The following is a 26,288-nucleotide window of genomic DNA, read 5'->3' on the forward strand; positions in this document are numbered from 1 at the left end:
GCAGGTAGCCTAGTGGTTAGAGCATGTAGCCTAGTGGTTAGAGGCAGGTAGTCTAGTGGTTAGAACAGGTAGCCTAGTGGTTAGAGCAGGTAGCCTAGTGGTTAGAGCAGGTAGGCTAGTGGTTAGAGCAGGTAGCCTAGTGGTTTAGAGCGTTGGACCAGTAACCGAAAGGTTGCTAGATTGAAGCCCTGAGCTGACAAAGATAAAAATCTGTCGTTCTGCACCTGAACAAGGCAGTTAACCCACTGTTTCTATGCTGTCATTGTAAATAAGAATTTGTTTTTGAATTTGTAGTTAAATAAAGGTCAAATAAAAAATGATGCTATTGGATGGTACTGGGGAGGGACAGCATTTAGCTGTGAATGTGTACAAGACAAACTAATAATAAAACCTTGGTATGTGTGTATACTGGGTTACAATGTACACTAATCTGATTGCACACTATTCTGTGATTATGATTGTCAGTCCAACACGCCATTACACCAAGGGGTTTGAACCTTTTTACATGAGGTTGTTAGGAATAAAGTCACTACAATACTGTAGAGTTGAGACTTCATTACCCTGCTCTTGACGTCTTTCAGTTTGGGCAGGATCTCCAGTCCAAAGCCGTCAGCCTGTCCTCTGGTCCCGTTGCCCCCGTTCATGTGGTTCCCCAGAGCTAGAACCAGACCCATTACTTCCCTCACACTGGAGGTCTCCAACAGATCCTACATTCAGAGATACCAACCTCCTGTTAACTTAGAGACTTTTGACTGCACTTCAGAACACTACAGATTCTTTTGAGCCTTTTGAACAATGCGGTGTACAGTACACACTCTTTCTGTGGTTACTCTGTTACCGAGCCACCGAAATAGACCATGGAAATGAGGCCTGACACATAGGCTTGAATGTCGTTTAAATGAGCACAGCAAGCTCCTCATTATATCTGGTAGGGAATCTCTTAATATTCCTTATTATCTTGCAACTACCTTGCAGACGCGAGAGACGATGTCAACCTTGCGCTGTACGGAGGCGATGGCGTCTATGAAGACAGACTGGAAGATGATACAGGAAGCTCTGCCTGGGAAGTCTGGTATCTGAGATAACTCATAGAGGAACCTAGAGACAACACAGGGAGACAGGAAGAAGACGTGATGGAAGTTACTTTGATTCTACAACCATCTTTGTTAAGTCATTTTCCTACATTTGAGTTTAGGGCACAATTACCGTATAACCGACGGTTACGGATGAAGACCGTCCTGAAAATGAAATAACCGTCATTACCGTTTAAGCTAAACTTCCCCTAAAGTAAATTGAATTACATTTGCCAAAATTATAGAGCTTAAATAGCCTATACAGAAATAAATACAATCATTCAAATTAGGCTACTACACCAGAAAGCCTGATTTAGACACAGAGGATCATTAGCTTCTTTAATAAAATAAAGCTGTTTATTGTGTTAAATCACATAGTCTGAAGGACCCGCAATTTGGGCCGCGCACGGCAAAAACCAGACGATTGTTGAGTTGCGACTGTCAGTGAAAAGTAGAGAGGTCCAGTCAGGCATATCGCAATATTTTAAAATACAATCGCGGGAAAATATAGTTTGGAAAGCAAATGGCTATTGATGTAAAAAGATGACAATGAAAAGACTTCAATCTGTATTTTAGTTATCAAAATTCTCAACTTAATTGAATGAACAGTAGCCTGTCTTATTGGCACCAGCAGAGAGCATCGGCCATATCCCTGGTGAGTGGACATCTTCACTGTCTTTATCATCGTTGGTTCAGTGCTTCTTGAAGATTTGTTTTTGGATAACAATGTTCTCCTCCAGGTTAGGTCACATGGTGTTTGTGTCTCCACTTCACATATGCCGATTATATGGATCCGACAGCATTGTTTTAATTGACCTGTGGGTCAGTGTCAGCAGAGTAGGCTACCCTGTCATTCTTTTGTCATATTAAAAATGATTCTGCTAATGTCTCCAGTCATATCAACTACAGTAGAATTGCATGAAATGTGTTTGTAAAAGGACACATTTTTCCCATGCAAAGAAAGGAGAGGAAACATATGTGATATAGCTTAGACCTACTCTACATTACTACGTGCTGCATTGAACAGTAAATTAGTTATATTATTGGCCTAAATTATGACTATCCAATCTGTTCATCACATTAGGAATAGTAAGCTACACTATATATACACAAAAGTATGTGGACACCCCTTCAAATTAGTGGATTCGGCTATTTCAGCCACACCCGTTGCTGACAGGTGAATAAAATCGAGCACACAGCCATGCAATCTCCATAGACAAACATTGGCAGTAGAATGGCCTTACTGAAGAGCTCAGTGACTTTCAACGTGGCACCGTTATAGGATGCCACCTTTGCCAAAAATGTCTGCCATGCTAGAGCTGCCAATGTAAGTGCTGTTATTGTGAAGTGGAAACGTCTAGGAGCAACAGCGGCCCAGCCGCAAGGTGGCAGGCAACACAAGCTCACAGAACGGGACCGCAGATGGCTGAAGCATGTAGAGCGTAAAAATCGTCTGTCCTCGGTTGCAACACTCACACAAACTGCCTCTGGAAGCAACGTCAGCACAAGAACTGTTCATCTGGAGCTTCATGAAATGGGTTTCCATGGCCGAGCAGTCGCACACAAGCCTAAGATCACCATGCGCAATGACAAGTGTCAACTAGAGTGGTGTAAAGCTCGCCGCCATTGGATTCTGGAGCAGTGGAAACGTCTTCGCTTGAGTGATGAATCACGATTCACCATCTGGTGGACGAATGTGGGTTTGGCGGAAGCCACGAGAACGCTACCTGCCCGAATGCAAAGTGCCAACTGTAAAGTTTGGTGGAGGAGGAATAATGGTCTGGGGCTGTTTTTCATGGTTCGGGCTAGGCCCCTTAGTTCCAGTGAAGGGAAATCGCTACAGCATACAATAACATTCTAGATGATTCTGTGTTTCCAACTTTGTGGCAACAGTTTGGGAAGGCCCTTTCCTGTTTCAGCATGGCAATGCCCCTGTGCACAAAGCAAGGTCCATACAGAAATGGTTTGTCGAGATCGGTGTGGAAGAACTTGACTTGCCTGCACAGAGCCCTGAATGCCTATGGGATGAATTGGAACACCGACTGCGAGCCAAGCCTAATCGCCTAACATCAGTGCCCGACCTCAAAAATGCTCTTGTGGCTGACTGGAAGCAAGTCCAATGTCCCAACATCTAGTGGAAAGCCTTCACTGATAAGTGGAGGCTGTTATAGCAGCAAAGAGGGGGATCAACTCCATATTAATACCCATGATTTTCGAATGAGATGTTTGACGATTAGGTGTCCACATACTTTGATCATGTGGTATATCTTACATACAGTAAGTCTGTAAATGCGAGGATGCATAGAATGCTTTATTATAAAGGGGAATTGCAGAATTGCTGCCTGGTATTGTGATGCAATCATTTTCATGGTCAAATAGAATTTTCATTCAAATGATGCCAACTGATGTGGCTCATGAAATTAAATGTATATTTTGGAATGTCAGTTGAGTTGAACCAACAAATCACAGCACATATTGATTGGTACACTTCCTACTTTTACTTCCCGTTTTGTTCCTATGGGTACACTTACAATCAAATCAAATGTTATTTGTCACATGCTTCGTAAACAACAGGTGTAGACTAACAGTGAAATGCTTACTTACAGGCCCTTCCCAACAATGCAGAGGAATAAATACACAATGAGATACGATAACTTGGCTATATACACGGGGTACCAGTACCGAGTCGATGTGCAGGGGTACGAGGTAATTGAGGTAGATCCAGTATGTACATATAGGTAGGGATAAAGTTACTAGGCAACAGGATAGATAATAAACAGTAGCAGCAGGAAATGGGATGAGTCAAAAGAATTAGTGCAAAAAAGGTCCATGCAGATAGTCTGGGTAACTATTGGTTAACTATTTAACTAACTATTTCTTAAGGCTTGGGAGTAGAAGCTGTTCAGGGTCCTGTTGGTTCCAGACTTGGTGCATTGGTACCGCTTGCTGTGCGGTAGCAGAGAAAACAGTCTATGACTTGGGTGGATGGAGTCTTTGACAATTTTTAGGACCTTCCTCTGACACCACCTGGTATAGAGCTCCTGGGTGGCAGGACGCACTACCCTCTGCAGCGCCTTGTGGTCGGCTGCCAAGCAGTTGCCATACCAAGTGGTGAGTCAAGATGCTCTCAATGGTGCAGCTGTATAACTTTTCGAGGATCTGAAGGACCATGCCAAATCTTTTAAGTCTCATGAGTGGGAAGAGGCATTGTCGTGCCCTCTTCACTACTGTGTTGGTGTGTGTAGACCATGATAATTCCTTAGTGATGTGGACACCGAGAAACTTGAAGCTCTCGACTTGCTCCACTACAGCCCCATTGATGTGGATGGTGGCGTGCTCGGCCCTCCGTTTCCTGTAGTCCACAATCAGCTCCTTTTTCTTTTGACTGGTACTATATAAAAATGTGGAGATGGTGCCCTGACGTGGAAATGGTGCCTTGAGGTGGAGATGGTGCCTTGAGGTGGAGATGGTGCCTTGAGTGGCAGATGGTGCCTTGACGTGAGGATGGAATGCCTTGACGTGGAGATGGTGCCTTGACAGTGGAGATGGTGCCTTGAGGTGGAGATGGTGCCTGATTGGTGGAGATGGGTGCCTTGACGTGGAGATGGTGCCTTGACAGTGGAGATGGTGCCTTGACGTGGAGATGGTGCCTGATGCGTGGAGATGGTGCCTTGAGGTGGAGATGGTGCCTTGAGGTGGAGATGGTGCCTTGAGATGCAGATTATGCCTTGAGATGGAGATGGTGCCTTGAGGTGGAGATGAGCCTTGACATGGAGGGTGCCTTGACGTGGAGATGGTGCCTTGAGGTGGAGGATGGAGCCTTGACATGGGAATGGTGCCTTGACGTGGAGATGGTGCCTTGAGGTGGAGATGGTGCCTTGACGTGGAGATGGTGCCTTGACGTGGAGATGTGCCTTGACGTGGAGATGGTGCCTTGACGTGGAGATGGTGCCTTGACGTGGAGATGGTGCCTTGAACGTGGAGATGGTGCCTTGAGCGTGGAGATGGTGCCTTGAGTGGAGATGGTGCCTTGAGATGGAGATGGTGCCTTGAGGTGGAGATGGTGCCTTGAGGTGGAGATGGTGCCTTGACGTGGAGATGGTGCCTTGACGTGGAGATGGTGCCTTGCTGTGGAGATGGTGCCTTGAGGTGGAGATGGTGCCTTGAGGTGGAGATGGTGCCTTGAGATGGAGATTATGCCTTGAGATGGAGATGGTGCCTTGATGGGAGATGGAGCCTTGACATGGAGATGGTGCCTTGACGTGGAGATGGTGCCTTGAGGTGGAGATGAGGCCTTGACATGGAGATGGTGCCTTGACGTGGAGATGGTGCCTTGAGGTGGAGATGGTGCCTTGAGGTGGAGATGGTGCCTTGAGGTGGAGCTACGCACAAGGTTTTCCCCAGCTATCACCCTCCACAGAAAGTTAAAAAGTGATGAGAAGGGAAAGGAGAACACTCACTGTTCAGGTTTGTCCAGCAACTTGACCAGTTCCTCCTCTGAAGTGTGGTAGTGTCTCTTTATCCGCTCCAGCTCATCGGGCTGGGCTCTCTGGTAGGGGCATCAAAACAACACTCAACAAACTGAAGAGAGCTCAAATGCTAAAAAGGACAAGACAAAGACAGGAGTTGTACTCACGTTTTCGTATAAAGCCGGATGGTTTCCAGTCCACTACGGAGTTGTCCACCGTCAGCACAGCTACAGGTAAACAGGTTCATTGAGTCATGCAGGTAGTGCCTGGATGAAACACAGTATACAGTGAATTGCATCTCTACAGGCCTGTGGGGTCACATAAGGGTATTTCTACAACTGGCGGGAGGCTGTAGGTGTAATTGTAAGATTTTTTTTCCATAATCACACCAAAAAAACAAAGCCAACTCTCCTACACGATTCCCAAAGGTGTACTTTCACAGAGCTGCCAATCCAACAGGACTGGATCAGATTAAACATTTCAACCTGAACATGGATTTACCCTGTTCTTAAAGTTTCTGCTGAAACTGATATATCCATGATATCCCAGTGGACAAGGTCTGTCAATGTTGGGCTGGTGAGATGTGTTGAGGGCCAGATGCGCAACACACACACACACCACACACACACACACACCCACATACACACATACACACATACACACATACACACATACACACGCACACACGCACACACGCACACGCACGCACGCCAACACACACCACCACACACACACTACACACACACACACACACACACACACACACCCACACACACACAAAATCTAAAACTCTCCACTTCTGGGAAACTAATTGCTCCCTGCCACAGAAACCAAAGAGACCCACAGTGTAGATTCCTTCCCCTTAAGGTACTGTCTTTCCCAGCTCAAATGGTAACTCCCAGAATCTGTTCCAAATGGCACACTATTCCTGTGATAGGGTGCCATGTAGTGCACTATTCCTATATATAGGTCAAAAGCAGTGCACTTTTTTATTTATTTTACCGTTATTTTACCAGGTAAGTTGACTAGAAACACGTTTCATTTGCAGCAACGACCTGGGGAATAGTTACAGGGGAGAGGAGGGGGATGAATGAGCCAATTGTAAACTGGGGATTATTAGGTGACCGTGATGGTTGAGGGCCAGATTGGGAATTTAGCCAGGACACCGGGGTTAACACCCCTACTCTTACGATAAGTGCCATGGGATCTTTAATGACCTCAGAGAGTCAGGACACCCGTTTAACGTCCCATCCGAAAGACGGCACCCTACACAGAGCAGTGTCCCCAATCACTGCCCTGGGGCATTGGGATCTTTGTTTAGACCAGAGGAAAGAGTGCCTCCTACTGGCCCTCCAACACCACTTCCAGCAGCACCTGGTCTCCCATCCAGGGACTGACCAGGACCAACCCTGCTTAGCTTCAGAAGCAAGCCAGCAATGGGATGGAGGTGGTATGCTGCTGGCACTACAGTGCATTTGGGAAGTATTCAGACCTCTTGACTTTTTCCACATTTTGTTACGTTACAGCCTTATTCTAAAATGGATTCAATAGTTTTTTCCCCCAACACAATACCCCATAATGACATCACAATACCCCATAATGACATCACAATACCCCAAATGAAAAAGCAAAAACAGGTTTTTAAAACTTTTTGCAAATGATTCAAAATAAGACACTTTACTCAGTACTTTGTTGAAGAACCTTGTGCAGCGATTACAGCCTTGAGTCTTCTTGGGTATGACGCTACAAGCTTGGCACACCTGAATTTGGGAAGTTTCTCCCATTCTTCTCTGCAGATTCTCTCAAGCTCTGTCAGGTTGGATGGGGAGCGTCGCTGCACAGCTATTTTCAGGTCTCTCCAGAGATGTTCGATCGGGTTCAAGTCCGGACTCTGGCTGGGCCACTCAAGGACGTTCAGAGACTTGTCCCGAAGCCACTCTTGCATCGTCTTGGCTGTGTGTTTATGGTCATTGTCCTGTTGGAAGGTGAACCTTCGCCCCAGTCTGAGGTCCAGAGTGCTCTGGAGCAGGTTTTCATCAAGGATCTCTCTGTACTTTGCTCCATTCATCTTTCCCTCGATCCTGACTAGTCTCCCAGTCCCTGCCACTGAAAAACATCCCCACAGCATGATGCTGCCACCGCCATGCTTCACCGTAGGGATGGTGCAAGGTTTCCTCCAGACGTCAAGCTTGGCATTCAGGCCAAAGAGTGCAATCTTGGTTTCATCAGACCAGAGAATCTTGTTTCTCATGATCTGAGTCCTTTAGGTGCCTTTTGGCAAACTCCAAGCGGGCTATGAGCCTTATACTGAGGAGTGGCTTCCGTCTGGCCATTCTACCATAAAGGCCTGATTGGTGGAGTGCTGCAGAGATGGTTGTCCTTCTGGAAGGTTCTCCCATCGCCACAGAGGAACTCTGGAGCTCTGTCAGAGTGACCATTGGGTTCTTTATCACCTCCCTGACCAAGGCCCCCGATTGCTCAGTTTGGCCGGGTGGCCAAGTCTAGAAAGAGTCTTGGTGGTTCCAAACCTCTTCCATTTAAGAATGATGGACGCCACTGTGTTCTTGGGGACCTTCAATGCTGCAGACGTTTTTTGGTACCCTTCCCCAGATCTGGGCCTTGAAAAATTCCTGTCTCGGATCTCTACGGACAATTCCTTCGACCTCATGGCTTGGTTTATGCTCTGACAAGCACTGTCAACTGTGGGACCTTACATAGACAGGTGTGTGCCTTTCCAAATCCTGTCCAATCAATTGAATTCATGACAACTTATAGAAACATCTCAAGGATGATCAATGGAAACAGGATGCACCTGAGCTCAATTTCAAGTCTTATAGCGAATGTCTGAATAATTTAAAAATAGAAACTGTTCGCTTTGTCATTATGGGGTATTGTCTGTATATTGATGTGGAAAAACATTTATTTAATTAATTTTAGACCAAGGCTGTAATGTAACAAAATGTGGACAAATTCAAGGGGTCTGAATACTTTCCGAACGCACTGTTTATCCTGATGTTGCATTTGTCTATTACTGATCATATATCCTGCTGTTCCACTTGGTCTGACTAGATCAGATATGACAGTATTACAGTACAGCTGAATGGAGATTTGGTGGTGGTTGGAGTTAGGCTCTGTCTGTCTGTCTGTTCTGGTTCTGTCTGTCTGTCTTCTGTCTGTCTGTCTGTCTGTCTGTCTTCTGTCGTCTGTCTGTCTGTCTGTTTGTCTGTCTGTCTGTCTGTCTGTCTGTCTGTCTGTCTGTCTGTCTGTCTGTCTGTCTGTCTGTCTGTCTGTCTGTCTGTCTGTCTGTCTGTCTGTCTGTCTGTCTGTCTGAAGTCAAATACAGGGTAGAGGGGTCCAGAGTCAGACTTTAAGTTGTGGTTCAGATGACTCACTTGGTTGGAACATAGACTAGTGCTTGAGTGTGGGTTTGAGTCCTACACGGACCACACATATTGAATATGCTGTATGTGTAAACTGTTAATTGTGTCATCTTAGATTAAGTTGTGAGTTCGCATCCTACATGGGCCACATAGGCATGCAGCTACTATTTATGTAATAGCTTTGGATAAAGGCCTCTATTGAATCTCTGGATTACGTTTAAAAAAAAAAAGAGGGTAGAGAGAGTATGCATCCTTCTTCTCAGAGATGATTTTAGGGGCACAGTACACGCCAGGGTTTTCAAACCTCACCGCAGGAACGCCAGACATGTCAAAATTATGCTGTAACCCTGAATAAGATCACCCGATTCACCTAATCAAGGGCTTGATAATGCCACTCACCTTGCTGTATGTCATTCATCTCCAGGTGCAGACTAGAGATGAGTATCCCTACGGCCTGGGAACGCTTCCCATCCAGCAGCTTGATGACCTGACCAGGGAGAAGAAGACAACACAGTCACCATGACAACAGTGGAGCTCAGCTGACCATCAGATTAGGTAAGAGGAAGGGAGGTGGACTAATGGAAGACTAATGGAGGTGTTGATCATTAATGGAGACCAGAGCCTCTCTCTCTTCTCTGTCCACCCTCTCTCTTTCTCTCTCTCCACCCCCTCTCTTTCTCTTATCCCCCCCTCTCTCTCACTCTCTGATGGAGACCAGAGCCTCTCTCTCCTCTCTCTCCACCCCCTCTGTCACCGCTCTGTATTTCTCTCCTTTCTCTTGTCTCCCCCTCCCTCTCCCTCTCTCTTCTCTCTCCTCTCTCTCCATCACATCTCTCTTTTATCTTTCTCTTGTATCCCCCTCCCTCTCTCTCCCTCTCTCTCCTCTCTATTCACCCCCTCTCTTTCTCTTGTCTCCCCGATCCTCTTCACTCTCTCTCTCTCTTCTCCACCCATCATTTCCCCTTTCTCTCTCTTCTATCTCTGATGGAGAATTTAAGCTAGTCAAAAGGGGTACAAGCACAGTGTAGGTCACAACATGGTGTACAGTACCTATTAAAGTGGAACTGTGTCTGGAGGAATGTAATTTTCCATGTATCATGGCTGACTACACTATAGATAGATGACCATGGGGACTTCATCATGGCTGACTATAGATAGATGACCATGGGGATTCATCATGGGCTGACTATAGATAGATGACTATGGAGACTTCATCATGGCTGACTATAGATAGATGACCATGGGACTTCATCATGGCTGACTATACGTTAGATAGATGACCATGGAGACTTCATCATGGCTGACTATAGATAGATGACCATGGGGACTTCATCATGGCTGACTATAGATAGATGACCATGGGGACTTCATCATGGCTGACTATAGATAGATGACCATGGAGACTTCATCATGGCTGACTGTAGATAGATGACCATGGAGACTTCATCATGGGCTGACTATACTGTAGATAGATGACCATGGAGACTTCATCATGGCTGACTATAGATAGATGACTATGGAGACTTCATCATGGCTGACTATACTGTAGATAGATGACCATGGAGACTTCATCATGGCTGACTATAGATAGATGACTATGGAGACTTCATCATGGCTGACTATACTCTAGATAGATGACCATTGGAGACTTCATCATGGCTGACTAAACTAGAGATAGATGACTATGGAGACTTCATCATGGTGACTATACTATGATAGATGACCATGGAGACTTCATCATGGCTGACTATACTGTAGATAGATGACCATGGGGTCTTCATCTTGGCTGACTATAGATAGATGACCATGGGGTCTTCATCATGGCTGACTATACTATAGATAGATGACCATGGAGACTTCATCATGGCTGACTATACTGTAGAAGATGACCATGGGGTCTTCATCTTGGCTGACTATAGATAGATGACTATGGAGACTTCATCATGGCTGACTATACTATAGATAGATGACCATGGAGACTTCATCATGGCTGACTATACTGTAGATAGAGGACCATGGGTCTTCATCATGGCTGACTGTAGATAGATGACCATGGGGTCTTCATCATGGCTGACTATAGATAGATGACCATGGAGACTTCATCATGGCTGACTATAGATAGATGACCATGGGGACTTCTCATGGCTGACTATACTGTAGATAGATGACCATGGAGACTTCATCATGGCTGACTATAGATAGATGACTATGGAGACTTCATCATGGCTGACTATACTATAGATAGATGACTATGGAGACTTCATCATGGCTGACTATACTATAGATAGATGACCATGGAGACTTCATCATGGCTGACTATACTATATGATGAGCCATGGAGACTTCATCATGGCTGACTATACTATAGATCTCCCGGGTGGCGCAGTGGTCTAGGGCACTGCATCGCAGTGCTAGCTGCGCCACCAGAGTCTCTGGGTTCGCGCACAGGCTGGGCTGGGTTCGCGCCCAGGCTCTGTCGCAGCCGGCCGCAACCGGGAGATCCGTGGGGCGACGCACAATTGGCATAGCGTCGTCCGGGTTAGGGAGGGTTTGGCCGGTAGGGATATCCTTGTCTCAGTATGTAAAAATGTAATAAAATGTATGCACTCCACTGTAAGTCGCTCTGGATAAGAGCGTCTGCTAAATGACTAAAATGTAAATGTAAATGTAGATAGATGACCATGGAGACTTCATCAACTCCTTTTAAAACAAGCATTTTCTGATCAGGTTTCTGGAGCAAAAGTTATAAAATGACTCTCCAGCTTCATGTTTTCACATCATTGTCAGTAAAGTAATAGTGTTCACATCCAGAACTATCACGTTCATTCGAGGAGCAAATGCACAGACACGTTTTGGCGTCCAGAAATAAACCATGAATACATTACATTTTGGACTACAACCATAGTATCAGCTAGCCTGGGAATCCAAACTGAATTCACAGTTAATTTAGTGAAGACACGAAACAATAGTGGAAGTGAATTCAATGTGGATTTCCAGGCTACATTTCAGCTACAGTAAATCCAGACATCAGCCCCCTCTAGAGGTCAACAGACACATTGACACTCCATATTGTGCTACATAGGGAAAGCGGAAACCTAGTGAGCTGCACAACTGAATTCACTCAACCGAAATGTGTCTTTCGCATTTAACCCAACCCCCCTGAATCAGAGAGGAGCCTCACAGTACCTTCTTGGCCTTGGCTTTCTTCTCATAGGACTCTGAACAGAGGTTTTTTCTTGGTCTGTAGGGTGGTTTGGAGAACAGATCTTCAAACTCTGTGGTGTTTGATGATGTCTGGTTCCACAAGAGAGTTCCACAGTGTGTCCTTACCGAGAGAGAGAGAGAGAGAGAGAGAGAGAGAGAGAGAGAGAGAGAGAGAGAGAGAGAGAGAGAGAGAGAGAGAGAGAGAGAGAGAGAGAGAGAGAGAGAGAGAGAGAGAGAGAGAGAAGAGAGAGAGAGGAGAGAGAGAGAGAGAGAAGAGAAGAGACGGGGAGAGAGTGATACAAATAGAGGAATATACAAGGTCTGATGTCATCTGCCTTTGGCCCAAAGTGAAGGAACTCAGACTTCATCAAAGAAATTGGAAATACAAACATTGTCATCCTACAAGAAACATGGTATAAAGGAGACGGACCCACTGGTTGCCCTCTAGGTTACAGAGAGCTGGTATTCCCATCCACTAAACTACCAGTTGTGAAACAGGGAAGAGACTTAGGGGGTATGCTAATTTGGTATAGAGCAGACCTAACCCACTCTATTAAATTAATCAAAACAGGATTTTACATCTGGCTAGAAATGAAGAAGGAAATTATTTCAACAGGGAAAAATGTCCTCATGTGTGATACCTATATCCCCCACTAGACTCCCCGTACTTTAACGATGATAGCTTCTCCATCCTAGAGGGGGAGGTCAACAATTTCCAGCCCCAGGGCCATGTACTAGTCTGTGGTGACCTAAATGCCAGAACTGGACAAGAATCTGACTTCGAGGGGACTCCTACGGTAGGTAGACCTATAGCTCATCTCTTGGCAGTAGACTACTTTATAAACTGACCTCAACCCAGAGTCTCTTAGAGAGTTCACAGTCAGTCCACTGATACCCCTATCAGATCACAGCAAAATCACAATCATGCTCAATCATGAGGCATCAAAGCCAGGGGAACTTAATAATATTAAGAAATGCTATAGATGGAAGGAAAGTAGTGTGGAAACATACCAAAAACCAATTAGGCAACAACAAATTCAATCCCTTCTGGACAATTTCCTGGACAAAATGTTTCACTGTAATAGTGAAGGTGTAAACTTAGCAGTAGAAAACCTAAACGGTATATTTGACCTCTCAGCTTCCGTATTAAATCTAGAAATTCCAAGCAGACAACCTAACAAAATTAACAACAATGACAAATGGTTTGATGAAGAATGCAAAAACCTAAGAAAGAAATTGAGAAACCTGTCCATCCAAAAACATAGAGACCCAGAAAACCTGAGTCTACGCCTTCACCATGGTGAATCACTAAAACAATACAGAAATACACAACGGAAAAAGGAGCAACAGCACGTCAGAATTCAGCTCAATGTAATTGAAGAATCTATAGAATCTAACCACTTCTGGAAAATGTGAAAACACTAAACAAACAACACGAATAGCTATCTATCCAAAACAGAGATGTATGGGTAAACCACTTCTCCAATCTATTTGGTTATATAACAAAGAACAAACAGCAAAAGCATATACATGATCGAATTCAAATCGTAGAATCAACTATTAAAGACGACCAGAATCCACTGGTTTCTACAATTACATTGAATGAACTACAGGACAAAATACAAACCCTCCAACTCAAAAAGACTTGTTGATGGTATCCTGAATGAAATGATACAATATACAGACCACAAATTCCAATTGGCTATACTTAAACGTTTTAACAACATCCTCAGCTCTGGCATATTCCCCAATATTTGGAACCAAGGACTGATCACCCCAATCCACAAAAGTGGAGACAAATTTGACCACAATAACTACCGTGGGATATGCATCAACAGCAACCTTGGGAAAATCATCTGCATTGTCATTAACACTGTACTGAGCAAATGTCAAATTGGCTTTTTACCAAATTATCGTACGACAGACCATGTATTCACCCTGCACACCCTAATTGACACACAAACAAATCAAAACAAGGGCAAAGTCTTCTCATGCTTTGTTGATTTCACAAAAGCTTTCGACTCAATTTGAAATGAGGGCCTGCTATACAAATTGAGGGAAAGTGGTGTGGGGGAAAAAACATACAACTTTCTAAAATCAATGTACACAAACCACAAGTGTGCGGTTAAAATTGGCAAGAACCACACTTTTCTTTCCACCGTGCGGGGGGTGAGACAGTGATGCAGCTTAAGCCCCACCCTATTCAACATACACTACCGTTCAAAAGTTTGGTGTCACTTAGTTATGTCCTTGTTTTTGAAAGAAAAGCTATTTTTTGGTCCATTAAAATAACATCAAATTGATCAAAAATACAGTGTAGACATTGTTAATGTTGTACATGACTATTGTAGCTGGAAACGGCTGATTCTTTATGGAATACTTACATAGGCGTACAGAGGCCCATTATCAGCAACCATCACTCCTGTGTTCCAATGGCACATTGTGTTAGCTAATCCAAGTTTAGCATTTTAAAAGGCTAATTGATCATTAGAAAACCATTTTGCAATTATGTTAGCACAGATGAAAACTGTTGTTCTGATTAAAGAAGCAAAAAAAAAAGGCCTTCTTTAGATTAGTATCTGGAGCATCAGCATTTGTGGGTTCGATTACAGGCTCAAAATGGCCAGAAACAAAGAACTTTCTTCTGAAACTCGTCAGTCTATTCTTGTTCTGAGAAATGATGGCTATTCCATGTGAGAAATTTCCAAGAAACTGAAGATCTTGTACAACGCTCCCTTCACAGAACAGCGCAAACTGGCTCTAACCAGAATAGAAAGAGGAGTGGGAGGCCCCGGTGCACAACTGAGCAAGAGGACAAGTACATTAGAGTGTCTAGTTTGAGAAACAGACGCCTCACAAGTCCTCAACTGGCAGCTTCATAGTTCCCGCAAAACACCAGTCTCAACGTCAACAGGTGACTCAGGACTTTTTAATTTTATTTATTTAACTAGGCAAGTCAGTTAAGAACAAATTCTTATTTTCAATGACAGCCTAGGAACAGTGGGGTAACTGCCTTGTTCAGGGGCAGAACGACAGATTTGTACCTTGTCAGCTCAGGGATTCGATCTTACAACCTTTCAGTTACTAGTCCAATGCTCTAACCACTAGGCAACGCTGCCTTCTAGGCAGTTGCAAAGAAAAAGCCATATCTCAGACTGTCCAATTAAAATAAAAGATTAAGATGAGCAAAAGAACACAGACACTGGACAGAGGAAGATGGTAAAAAGTGTTATTGGCAGATGAATCTAAGTTTGAGGTGTTCGAATCACAAAGAAGAACATTTGTGAGAAAAAAAGAAAAGATGCTGGAGGAGTGCTTGACGCCATCTTTCAAGCCTGGTGGAGTCAATGTGATGCTCTGGAGGTGCTTTGGTGGTAAAGTGGGAGATTTGTACAGGGTAAAAGGGATCTTGAAGGAAGGCTATCACTCCATTTTGTAAAGCCATACCCTGTGGACGGCGCTTAATTGGAGCCAATTTCCTCCTACAGCAGAACAATGACCCAAAGCACAGCTCCAAACTATGCAATAACTATTTAGGGAAGAAGCAGTCAGCTGGTACTTTCAATTTCAATTTCAAATTTCAATTTCAATTTAGAGGCAGATTATTAAGGTTTTTTGGAGTGCAATGTTCAACCCAGTGTCCAAATACTGTATCTCTGTTGAAGGTTGTGGATCTTCCAGCGGGACAACAACCCCAATCACACATTAAAAAGCACCCGGGCCAGCGAAGTCCAGATCTGAATCACATCTAAAACCTATGGCGAGATCTGAAAATGATTTTGTCCATGCCATTTGTTCTTATTTTCTAAATAAACAAATTAAATCTAAGTTTACAAAAATAAATTGGTTCTACAATGTTGAAAATCCATTAACATGGTGTGGAGACCAAAGGTTTTCTTCAATTTCAACTTATTTTTGAAGAAATAGGGAATTATTTAAGAAAAGTACAAAGGTGACAGTATATTTGGCAGCAACAAATGTTGCGCTATTTTCTCTGTTCCTTTCTCTATGGCAATCACCACCAGGATGAAAGACCGTCCAGGGAGGCTGTTGGAACACACCAGCAATTTAACAGAGTCACACCCATAACATAACAGTTTGCAGTTGTCTACATTGGCTGGATGGAGAGCTGTGAGTGGGTAAAAGTTCGTTCAAAAGGTTTCAGATTAAAGTGCAACAGTAGAGAGGATGGCCAATGGATTGGACGACACACAAATCAATGCCTGCTGTATAACTGGCAGACGACACTAAATTGTCTACTGTACAGCCACCCAAGACGTTTATACCAGGCTCTTATGAGCCAAACCTAGAAAAAGGTTGGGATGGAAGCAATTTGTCAATGGAACCCATATCCCACAAGGAATGAAAAGGCTTAACAGGAACCAAAATATGGTTGAACAAAATAGTGCAAGATTGCTAGCTTGGTCCTAGGTCTGTTTGGCATGAAAACGACCATAGAAGTTGGCTATACTATACAGCACTAACAGACCTGGGAACAGGCTAAGTGATCCGATCTAGACCGGGTTACTGTAAAGTGCTGTGACAACTGCTGATGTAAAATGGCTTCATACACTGAACAAAAAAATATAAACACAACATGTAAAGTGTTGGTCCCATGTTTCATTATCTGAAATAAAAGATCCCAGAAATGTTCCATATGCAGGAATGTCCACCAGAGCTGTTGCCAGAGAATTGAATGTTGTTTTAGAGAATCTGGCAGTACGTCCAACCGGCCTCACAACCGCAGACCACATGTAACAACGCCAGCCCAGGACCCCCACATCCGGATTCTTCACCTGTGGGATCGTCTGAGACCAGCCACCCGGACAGCTGATGAAGCTGAGGAGTATTTATGTCTGTAATAAAGCCCATTTGTGGGGAAAAACTAATTCTGATTGGTTGGGCCTGGCTCCGCAGTGGCTGGGCCTGGCTCCCAAGTGGGTGGGCCTGGCTCCCAAGTGGGTGGGCCTATGCCCTCCCAGACCCACCCATGGCTGCACCCCTGCCCAGTCATGTGATATCCATAGATTACGGCCTAATTTATTTATTTAAATTGACTGATTTCCTTATATGACCTGTAACTCAGTAAAATCATTGAAATTGTTGCACGTTGCGTTAAAAAATGTTGTTCAGTATACATCTGATTTATTTTACTCCAAATATATTGTATTTGCTTGATAATAAGATAACTGACAAATGTCCTATCCCACTGGGCCATAACTGCTTGAATCAACGTTGTTTCCATATAATTTAAAAACAAAAATGAAGTGTGATGACGGTGAATCAATGTGGAAAATTGATTGGATTTGCAAAAAAATCATCAATATATGGGATTTCTTTATTTTTTTTTATCACCCAACGTTTAACCTACATTCAATGACATGGTGACAGTTATTGTTGATTTCCTGTCGTATTCACATGAGTTGACAACTCAAACAAATGTAAATCAAAACTAGACGCTGAAATGACGTCTGTTTCCACTGGGATGGAGTTGTACATACTTAGGGAACTTTAGGATAAAAGGACCCCAGGATGTGGGTGTTAGGGGAGTTGTACATACTTAGGGAACTTTAGGATAAAGGACCCCAGGATGTGGGTGTTAGGGGAGTTGTACATACTTAGGAACTTTTAGGATAAAGGACCCCAGGATGTGGGTGTTAGGGGAGTTTGTACATACTTAGGGAACTTTAGATAAAAGGACCCCAGGATGTGGGTGTTAGGGGAGTTGTACATACTAGGGAACTTTAGGATAAAAGGACCCCAGGATGTGGGTGTTAGGGAGTTGTCCATACTTAGGGAACTTTAGGATAAAAGGACCCCAGGATGTGGGTGTATGGGAGTTGTACATACTTAGGGAACTTTAAGAAAAAGACCCCAGGATGTGGTGTTTTAGGGAGTTGTACATACTTAGGGAACTTTAGGAAAAGGACCCCAGGATGTGGGTGTTAGGGGATATAAACCTTGGTAAATATCAACAGTTTTTTGCTGCTACTGCAGTTAAAATGTGCATCTTATCAAATGGAAATCAAAACCTGCTCTATCAGCATGACAATGGTGGAACTAGGTATTTCTAGTATTTATATATGGGGGGCGGGATCAGTGATACATGTGAACATCGAGATGGGCGGATGATGTAAGTGTGAACATCGAGGTGGCCGGATCAGTGATAAGTGTGAACATCGAGGTGGGCGGGATCAGTTAAGGTGAACATCAGGTTGGCGGGATCAGTAAAAAGTGTGAACATCAAGGTGGGCGGGATCAGTGATAAGTGTGAACATCGGGTGGGCGGGATCAGTGAATAAGTGGTGAACATCGGGTGGGCGGGATCAGTGAATAAGTGGTGAACATCGGGGTGGGCGGGATCAGTGATAAGTGTGAACATCGAGGTGGGCGGGATCAGTAAATAAGTGTGAACATCAAAGTGGGGCGGGATCAGTGATAAGTGTGAACATCGGGTGGGGGGATCAGTGATAAGTGTGAACATCGGGGTGGGCGGGATCAGTGATAAAGTGTGAACTATTGAGGTGGGCGGGGATCAGTAAAAAGTGTGAACATCGAGGTGGCGGGTAAGTATAAGTGTGAATCGTGAGGTGGGCGGCGGATCAGTGATAATGTGTGAACATCGAGGTGGGCGGGATCATCAGTTTGTATTATAGTGTGAACATCGAGGTGGGCGGGATCAGTGATAAGTGGTTGAACATTCGGAGGTGGGCTGGGATCAGTGGATAAGTGTGAACATCGAGGTGGGCGGGATCAGTGATAAGTGTGAACATCGAGGTGGGCGGGATCAGTAATAATTAGTGAACATCAGGTGGGCGGGATCAGTGAGAAGCGTGAACATTGAGGTGGGCGGATCAGTGATAAGATGTGAACATCAAGGTGGGCGGATCAGTGATAAGTGTGAACATCAGGTGGGCGGAGATCATGTGATATTGAAGTGTGAACATCAAGGTGGGCGGATCAGTGGTTTATCAGTTGTGTTTTTGCAAAGTAAAAAACAACAACTTTACAATGGTGATTACGATGTACAAATTGGAAGATCAATAACAATTTTGTTTCCTTATACAAGCATGAGTGGGAAAGAAACATTTGATTGATTGATGATGTTAGTTATGTAACACTACTTTTCCTGTATCTGTATCCTGGTCCAGTAGAGAGGCTCATGTGAGACAGGCTGGTTCCACAGCAGGCTTCCTGTGGGGTTTATCCACCACGCATTGTAGTTAAGACATCTCTGGAGGGGGAGGGGGACCACACGCTTGGTGGCGGTGGGGGGTGGAGGAGGTGCCGTGTGCAGAGTCCTGGGCGTTTTGGGAAAGGAAGGAGAGGAGAATGAGGGGAAGAAGAGGAGAGAGAGGGAGATGAGGGAGAGTAGCCTGTCCAGACAGATGTTGACTGATAGAAGCCAGGCCCAGTCTCTTAGGGCACTTGAGGGGGGTTGGAGGCCTGGCCTTGGACACTCCTCGGCTCATTCCTCTAGGGGTTTCTGAGAAGTCTGGGCGGTCAGTCTGACGCACCGGTTGGGACCGGTTCCGGGGTGAGAGGCCATCTCCCGTGGATACGGCCACGTCTCGGAGGTCTTCACGGCGGTGGTGGGCACCCAGGACTAGGTCGCTCTGTATCCGGGCCAGGTTGCACTCCAGGTGGAATACACGCTCCTCATTGTCCCCTCTCATCTGGCGCAGCAGCTTTCCAAAGTCCTCCTGCAGTTAAGGTTAGGGCTGTGTTAGGGTTGTGTTACGGTTGTGTTGGGGTTAGGGTTGTGTTGGCGTTCTGTTAGGATTGTGTTAGGGTTAAGGTTGTGTTAGGGTTGTGTTAGGATTAAGGTTGTGTTATGGTTGTGTTAAGGTTGTGTTAGGGTTAGGGTTGTGTTAGGAGTGTGTTAGGTTTAGGGTTGTGTTAGGGTTAGGGTTGTGTTAGGGTTTGGTTGTGTTAGGTTTGGGTTGTGTTATGGTTGTGTTAAGATTGTGTTAGGGTTGTGTTAGGAGTGTGTTAGGTTTAGGGTTGTGTTAGGATTGTGTTAGGGTTGTGCTAGGGTTGTGTTAGGAGTGTGTTAGGTTTAGGGTTGTGTTAGGGTTCTGTTAGGGTTGTGTTAGGAGTGTGTTAGGTTTAGGGCTGTGTTAGAGTTGTGTTAGGGTTAGGAAACAAATTTTTGTATAATATGTAAAGGAATAGGAAAAACAGCTGTATGACCTACAGGTCTGTGTCTGGGTCGCAGTTAGCAAAGGAGATGTAGTACTGTGCTTTACTGACCTGTATCTTCTCCATCTCCTCGTTGCATTCTCTCTTCAGCTGCAGGAGGGCTGCCTGGTGTTCTGGAGGACAAGCAGACCGTGATGAAATATACAACTTAACCACAAGGTGGCAGTAAGTCTGTATAATCACAAAATACATTTCCATATGGTTACCGTACATCTTTATATGTGTTCTCCTAAACATTCTCATGACAACTATTTATAGATGTACACTGCCACTCAGTAGTCTGGACACACCTACTCATTCAAGGGTTTTTCTTTATTTAGACTATTTTCTACATTGTAGAATAATTGTGAAGACATCAATTCTATGAAATAACACATATGGAATCACGTAGTAACCAAAAAAGTGTTAAACAGATTAAATATATTTCAGATTTTAGATTCTTCAAAGTAGCCACCCTTTGCCAGCTTAGCACAATCTTGTCATTCTCTCAACCAGTTCATGAGGTAGTCACCTGGAATGCATCTCAATTAACAGGTGTGTCTTGTTAATTTGTGGAATTTATTTACTTCTTAATGCGTTTGAGTCCATATTATGGCAAGAACAGCTCAAATAAGCAAAGAGAAACGACAGTCCATCATTACTTTAAGACATGAAGGTCAGTCAATCCGGAAAATGTCAAGAACTTTGAAAGTTTCTTCAAGTGCTGTCGCAAGAACCATCAAGCGTTCTGATGAAACTGGCTCTCATGAGGACCGCCACAGGAAAGGAAGACCCAGAGTTACCTCTGCTGCAGAGGATAAGTTCATTAGAGTTAATTGCACCTCAGATTGCAGCCCAAATAAATGATTTACAGAGTTCAAGTAACAGACACATCTCAACATCAACTGTTCAGAGGAGACTGCATGAATCAGGCCTTCATGGTCGAATTGCTGCAAAGAAACCACTACTAAAGGACACCAATAAAGAAGAGGACTTGCCTGGCCAAGGAAAACGAGCAATGGACATTAGCCCGTGAATCTGTCCTTTGCTGCATGAGTCCAAATTGAATTTTTGGCTCTAAATCCGCCGTGTCTTTTGTGAGACGCAAAGGAGCCACTGTGAAGCATGGAGGAGGAGGTGAACGGATGAACTCCGCATGTGTGGTTCCCACTGTGAAGCATGGAGGAGGAGGTGAACGGATGAACTCCACATGTGTGGTTCCCACTGTGAAGCATGGAGGAGGAGGTGAACGGATGATCTCTGCATGTTTCGTTCCCACGGAGGAGGTGTGATTGTGTGTGGGTGCTTTGCTGGTGACACTGTTTGAGCTTAGTGGCACTATCATTTGTTCTTCAACAGGACAATGAACCAACACACCTCCAGGTTGTGTAAAGGCTATTTGACCAAGAAGGAGAGTGATGGAGTGCTGCATCAGATGACCTGGCCTCCACAATCACCTGACCTCAACCCAATTGAGATGGCTTGGGATGAGTTGGACCGCAGAGTGAAGGGAAAGCAAGTGCTCATTATATGTGGGAACTCCTTCAAGACTGTTGGACAGGCATTCCAAGTGAGGCTGGTTGAGAGAATGCCAAGAGTGTGTAAAGGTGTCATCAAGGCAAAAGGTGACTACTTTGAAGAATGTAAAATATTAAATATATTTTGATTTTTTAAACACTTTTTTGGTTACTACATGATTCCATGTGTGTTATTTCATAGTTTTGATGTCTTCACTATTATTCTACAATGTAGAAAATAGCAAAAATAAAGAAAAACCCCTTGAATGAGTAGGTGTGTCCAAACTATTGACTGGTACTGTGTATTTCTATGATAATCAGCTGGTGCCTGTGTGAGCACAAGGAGTGGCCCCTGCCAAACACACCTGATGTGTTATCGGATGGATAAGAATTTAAGAAGTGAACGTAACAGTTCCTGGCACCACTGTACACACAGCCCTGTCCCAAAACAATGTCCTTGTGACATCAGTCATCTAGAGACCAGGCAGCCTTCTGCTGTGGACAATCACAGGGACAGGGTGGAGGAGTGTTTACCATCCCATTAGTATAGTATGAGTATTTACCTTCCCGTTAGACTATGGGATTTTACATTTACTGCAGAGATACTACAGAGAAAACATTGACTCTCTCTCTCTCTTGTAGGATAACAATGTTTGTATTTCCAATTTCTTTGATGAAATCTGGGTTCCTTCACTTTGGGCCAAAGGCAGATGACCTCAGACCTTGTATCTCTCACACTCACACTCACACTCACACACACACACACACACACACACACACACACACTACACCACACACCACACAACACACACACACACACACACACACACACACCAACCACACACACACCACACACACACACAACCACACCCCCCCCCCTTGTCTCTCTCTTCTCTCCTCTCTCCCTCTCTCACTCTCCTACCTATTCTACTGTTCTGTTCTCTATTGCATACTGAAACTTTCAGACAGGGTTAATTTCATTTAAATTCCAGCCAATTCAGGAAGTACATTGTAATTCCAATTATTTTCAATGAGGCAAATGTGGAATTGGAATCGACTGTAATATAAATGGAATTGAACCCATAGAGCTCAGTTAGACACAGCAAAGAGCTGGCCTGGCTGGCTGCATGGGTCAAGGCCTGAATCCTAACTTGAGACCTGTACACAGAACTTGAATTTCCATGCAAATCTCTCTTTGACATCATTAAATATGTTATATAATCAGAGGTATCTCACACACATACCTCAAGTTACCGTAGGGTTCCACCCATAGTGAATATTTGTTTACTATAAGTTGCTTTTCGTCCTTTGGGTCCTTACCGGCTTCTGTGTATTTCAGTCCCACTTTCTCCTCCTTAGTTGGTGGCCAGATGGCCTGCAGACGGCCTGGGGTGGACCTGTCCTCTCCATCACCTGGGGTCGACGCCCGCGACTGGCGGGCAGAGGCACAATATTTAAAAAATATTTCAAGACAGTCTATATTTCAGGCATTAAGCACTTAACACAGAAATGAATGTCCCAGCAAACTGTGAAAGTTCCTACAACATTAGGGAACTCTTCAACAACGTTAAATAACGTTCCAACTGATTACCCCATTCACTCATATCAGACGATAGAGAGAAATCATGGTCAGATCAAGACAACATACTTTTGAATCAGTTTTCTTTTCAGGAGTCTTGAAGGTTCTCTCAAAGATCCAGGCCTTCCTCTTCACTGCATCCTGGTCCCGCCTCAGGGGCCTGGGGACGAAAAAGGCCTTGAACGCATCAAATGCCACCTCCGCACTGGAGGGAGGCTTCTGAGGTTCCTTAGGTTCTGAGGGTTCTAGAGTCTCAGAAGGTTCTGAAGATTCCGGAGGCTTTATCACAGACCGTTCTTCAGTCTTCTCTTTCTCTGTATCCTTCTCTGTCTTTTCTGTCTCTGTATCATTCTCTGTCTTTTCTGTCTCTGTATCATTCTCTGTCTTTTCTGTCTCTGTATCCTTCTCTGTCTTCTTTTTCACCTCCCTCCCTTCCTCAGGTTCATCGCTGAATTCTTTAGACTCTTCTGACGGCTCGGACTCCCTCCTCTCCTCTCCTGTAGACTCCTTCCTCTCCTCTCCTGTAGACTCCCTCCTCTCCTCTCCTGTAGACTCCCTCATCTCCTGTCCTGTAGACTCCCTCATCTCCTCTCCTGTAGACTCCCTCATCTCCTCTCCTGTAGACTCCTTCCTCTCCTCTCCTGTAGACTCCCTCCTCTCTTCTCCTGTAGACTCCTTCCTCTCCTCTCCTGTAGATTCCCTCCTCTCGTCTCCTGTAGACTCCTTCCTCTCCTCTCCTGTAGATTCCCTCCTCTCCTCTCCTGTAGACTCCTTCCTCCCCTCTCCTGTAGACTCCCTCCTCTCCTCTCCTGTAGACTCCCTCCTCTCCTCTCCGGTAGAATCCTTCATATTACTGTTATCATCCTTCTCCATGTTCAGGAACTGGGAGAGCTGGTCTAAGAAAGTCCCCTGCCTCCTGCGAACCGTCTTCTGCTCTCTCCTCACAGGCTTGTTCACACCCAGGTCTGATGGTGATGGTGGTTTGATCAAGGCCACTATGTCCTGATCCGGCCCTGCCGCTCCCTTCTTTAGGACCCTCAGACCACTGAAGAGGGCAGGCAGCTGGAGGGGCTTCTCCTCCGGAGAACCGAGGGAGAAGGTGGCTCGGATGGAGGTGGTGCCAGGGGGAGGGCCACTGGTTGGACCTGGGGTTGAGGTTGGCCCCTGGGGACTTGTTGGGTGAGAAAGCCCGGCGGTAGACTTTGCCTCTGCAGGTGCTCTCTCTATCACTTCAGAGGACAGCATAGTTTCAGAAGGACAAGACACCACCCTGTCATTCCCAGTATCGGTCTCTCCTGTCTCCACTACTGCCTCAGTGAGACTGTCTGAATCTGAGTGTGGGTAGGTCTCCCCTTTCACCTTCACCTCAATGCTAGACCCACATCCTGGCTCCTCAGTCTGTCCTGTAGTACCAACAACAGTCTCCGTTTCAGCGAATGTATGCTGCTTTTCCTCAGAAACAGGCTCAGTCCTGATCATGGTTAGAACCACAGTTCTGTTGTTTGAAGATGGTGTTCCACTGGTGTCAGGTTTACCAGCTCTTACTGCAGAAGGGTTAGCAAGGTCTCTGGTCACATCATTATCAGGTGTTGGTAAGTCTTGAGGTTTACCAGCTCTTACTGCAGAAGGGTTAGCAAGGTCTTTGGTCACATCATTAATCACGGTGTTGGTAAGTCTTGAGGTTCTTACCAGCTCTTACTGCAGAAGGGTTAGCAGGTCTCTGGTCCACATCATGCATCAGGCTGTTTGGTAATCTTTGGAGGTTTACAGCTTTACTGCAGAAGGGTTTAGCAAGGTCTCTGTACATCATCAAGGTTGTGGTAAAGTCTTTGAGGTTTTTAACCGCTCTTTACTGCAGAAGGGTTTAGCAAGGTCTTTGTCATAATCAATCATCAGGTGTTGGTAATTCTTTGGATTTGATTATCAATCTGTACATGTTTCCTGTTTAGTGCTGCTTGCTGGATTGGTTTCAACTGTCTGTTAACAGGTCAGTTATGTTGTGCTTGTCTGTAGATTCATCTGTGTTTGTTGGGAACATCCTTGACGGTGTTTTTGTCAATCAGGTGTCACTGATTTCACAAACTTTTTAACATATCTTGATGAATCTCTGTCTGTGGATCTGTACAGACGTTTCCTGGTCAGTTATCTCTGGACTGTCTGTACTGGAACAGTCAGTGGCTACGTCCTGATTGGTGCTGCCTGTAAGCACATTGTGTGTCTGTGTCTATAGGCTCCTTCCTACACGTCTTTCTGATGGCTGCCACTGTTCCTATGTTTGTGCTATGGACACTCTCAGTTCATTTTTTAAAGAATCCAATTGGCCGCCACATATCCTTGTAAGTGAGATGTCCTTTCTGGAGAAATGCAGCCATCCGATTGGTCTGTTGAACCCACCAATATCCTTGCCAAATGGGTCCTTCTATCTCGATTTGTCCTTTTGACTGGACATGACATCTACCCATTTGCATCTAAGTCCATGATGTCACTCTGTGCTTCTGGAATCCATTGAAAGCCAGACCTCCGATTCCTGTCACATCCACAGAACAGCTGTCCCTGGTGGCAATCAATCCACAGAAGCAGCTAGTCCCTGGTGGCATCCAATCCACAGAACAGCTAGTCCCTGGTGGCATCCAATCCACAGAACAGCTAGTCCCTGGTGGCATCCAATCCACAGACTCCAATTCCCTGCAGCCCTCTGTTCCACATACTTCCTCTCTCTCATTGGCCCGTACAACTGTGGTGGGGGTGGTGGATTCTCCATTCTTCTGAACCACACCTACTGCACTTGAATCCCCTCCTGTCCTCTCATTTCCATTGACTTCAACAGATGTTCCATGACTGCTGTTGACGTTCTCGGGAGAAGTGTCTGTCTCTTCAGAGAGAGC

The 26,288-nt window shown here is 44.9% G+C and overlaps 1 pseudogene; it reads right to left on the reverse strand.

Annotated features, from left to right (window-relative positions):
- The window catches only part of LOC112070493 (formin-like), a 38,494-nt pseudogene extending 13,416 nt beyond the window's left edge, over positions 1–25,078 (reverse strand).
- Positions 25,079–26,288: the final 1,210 nt, after the last annotated feature.

Source organism: Salvelinus sp. IW2-2015, unplaced genomic scaffold (genome assembly GCF_002910315.2).
Source record: "Salvelinus sp. IW2-2015 unplaced genomic scaffold, ASM291031v2 Un_scaffold1345, whole genome shotgun sequence".
Classification (NCBI taxonomy): Eukaryota; Metazoa; Chordata; class Actinopteri; order Salmoniformes; family Salmonidae; genus Salvelinus; species Salvelinus sp. IW2-2015.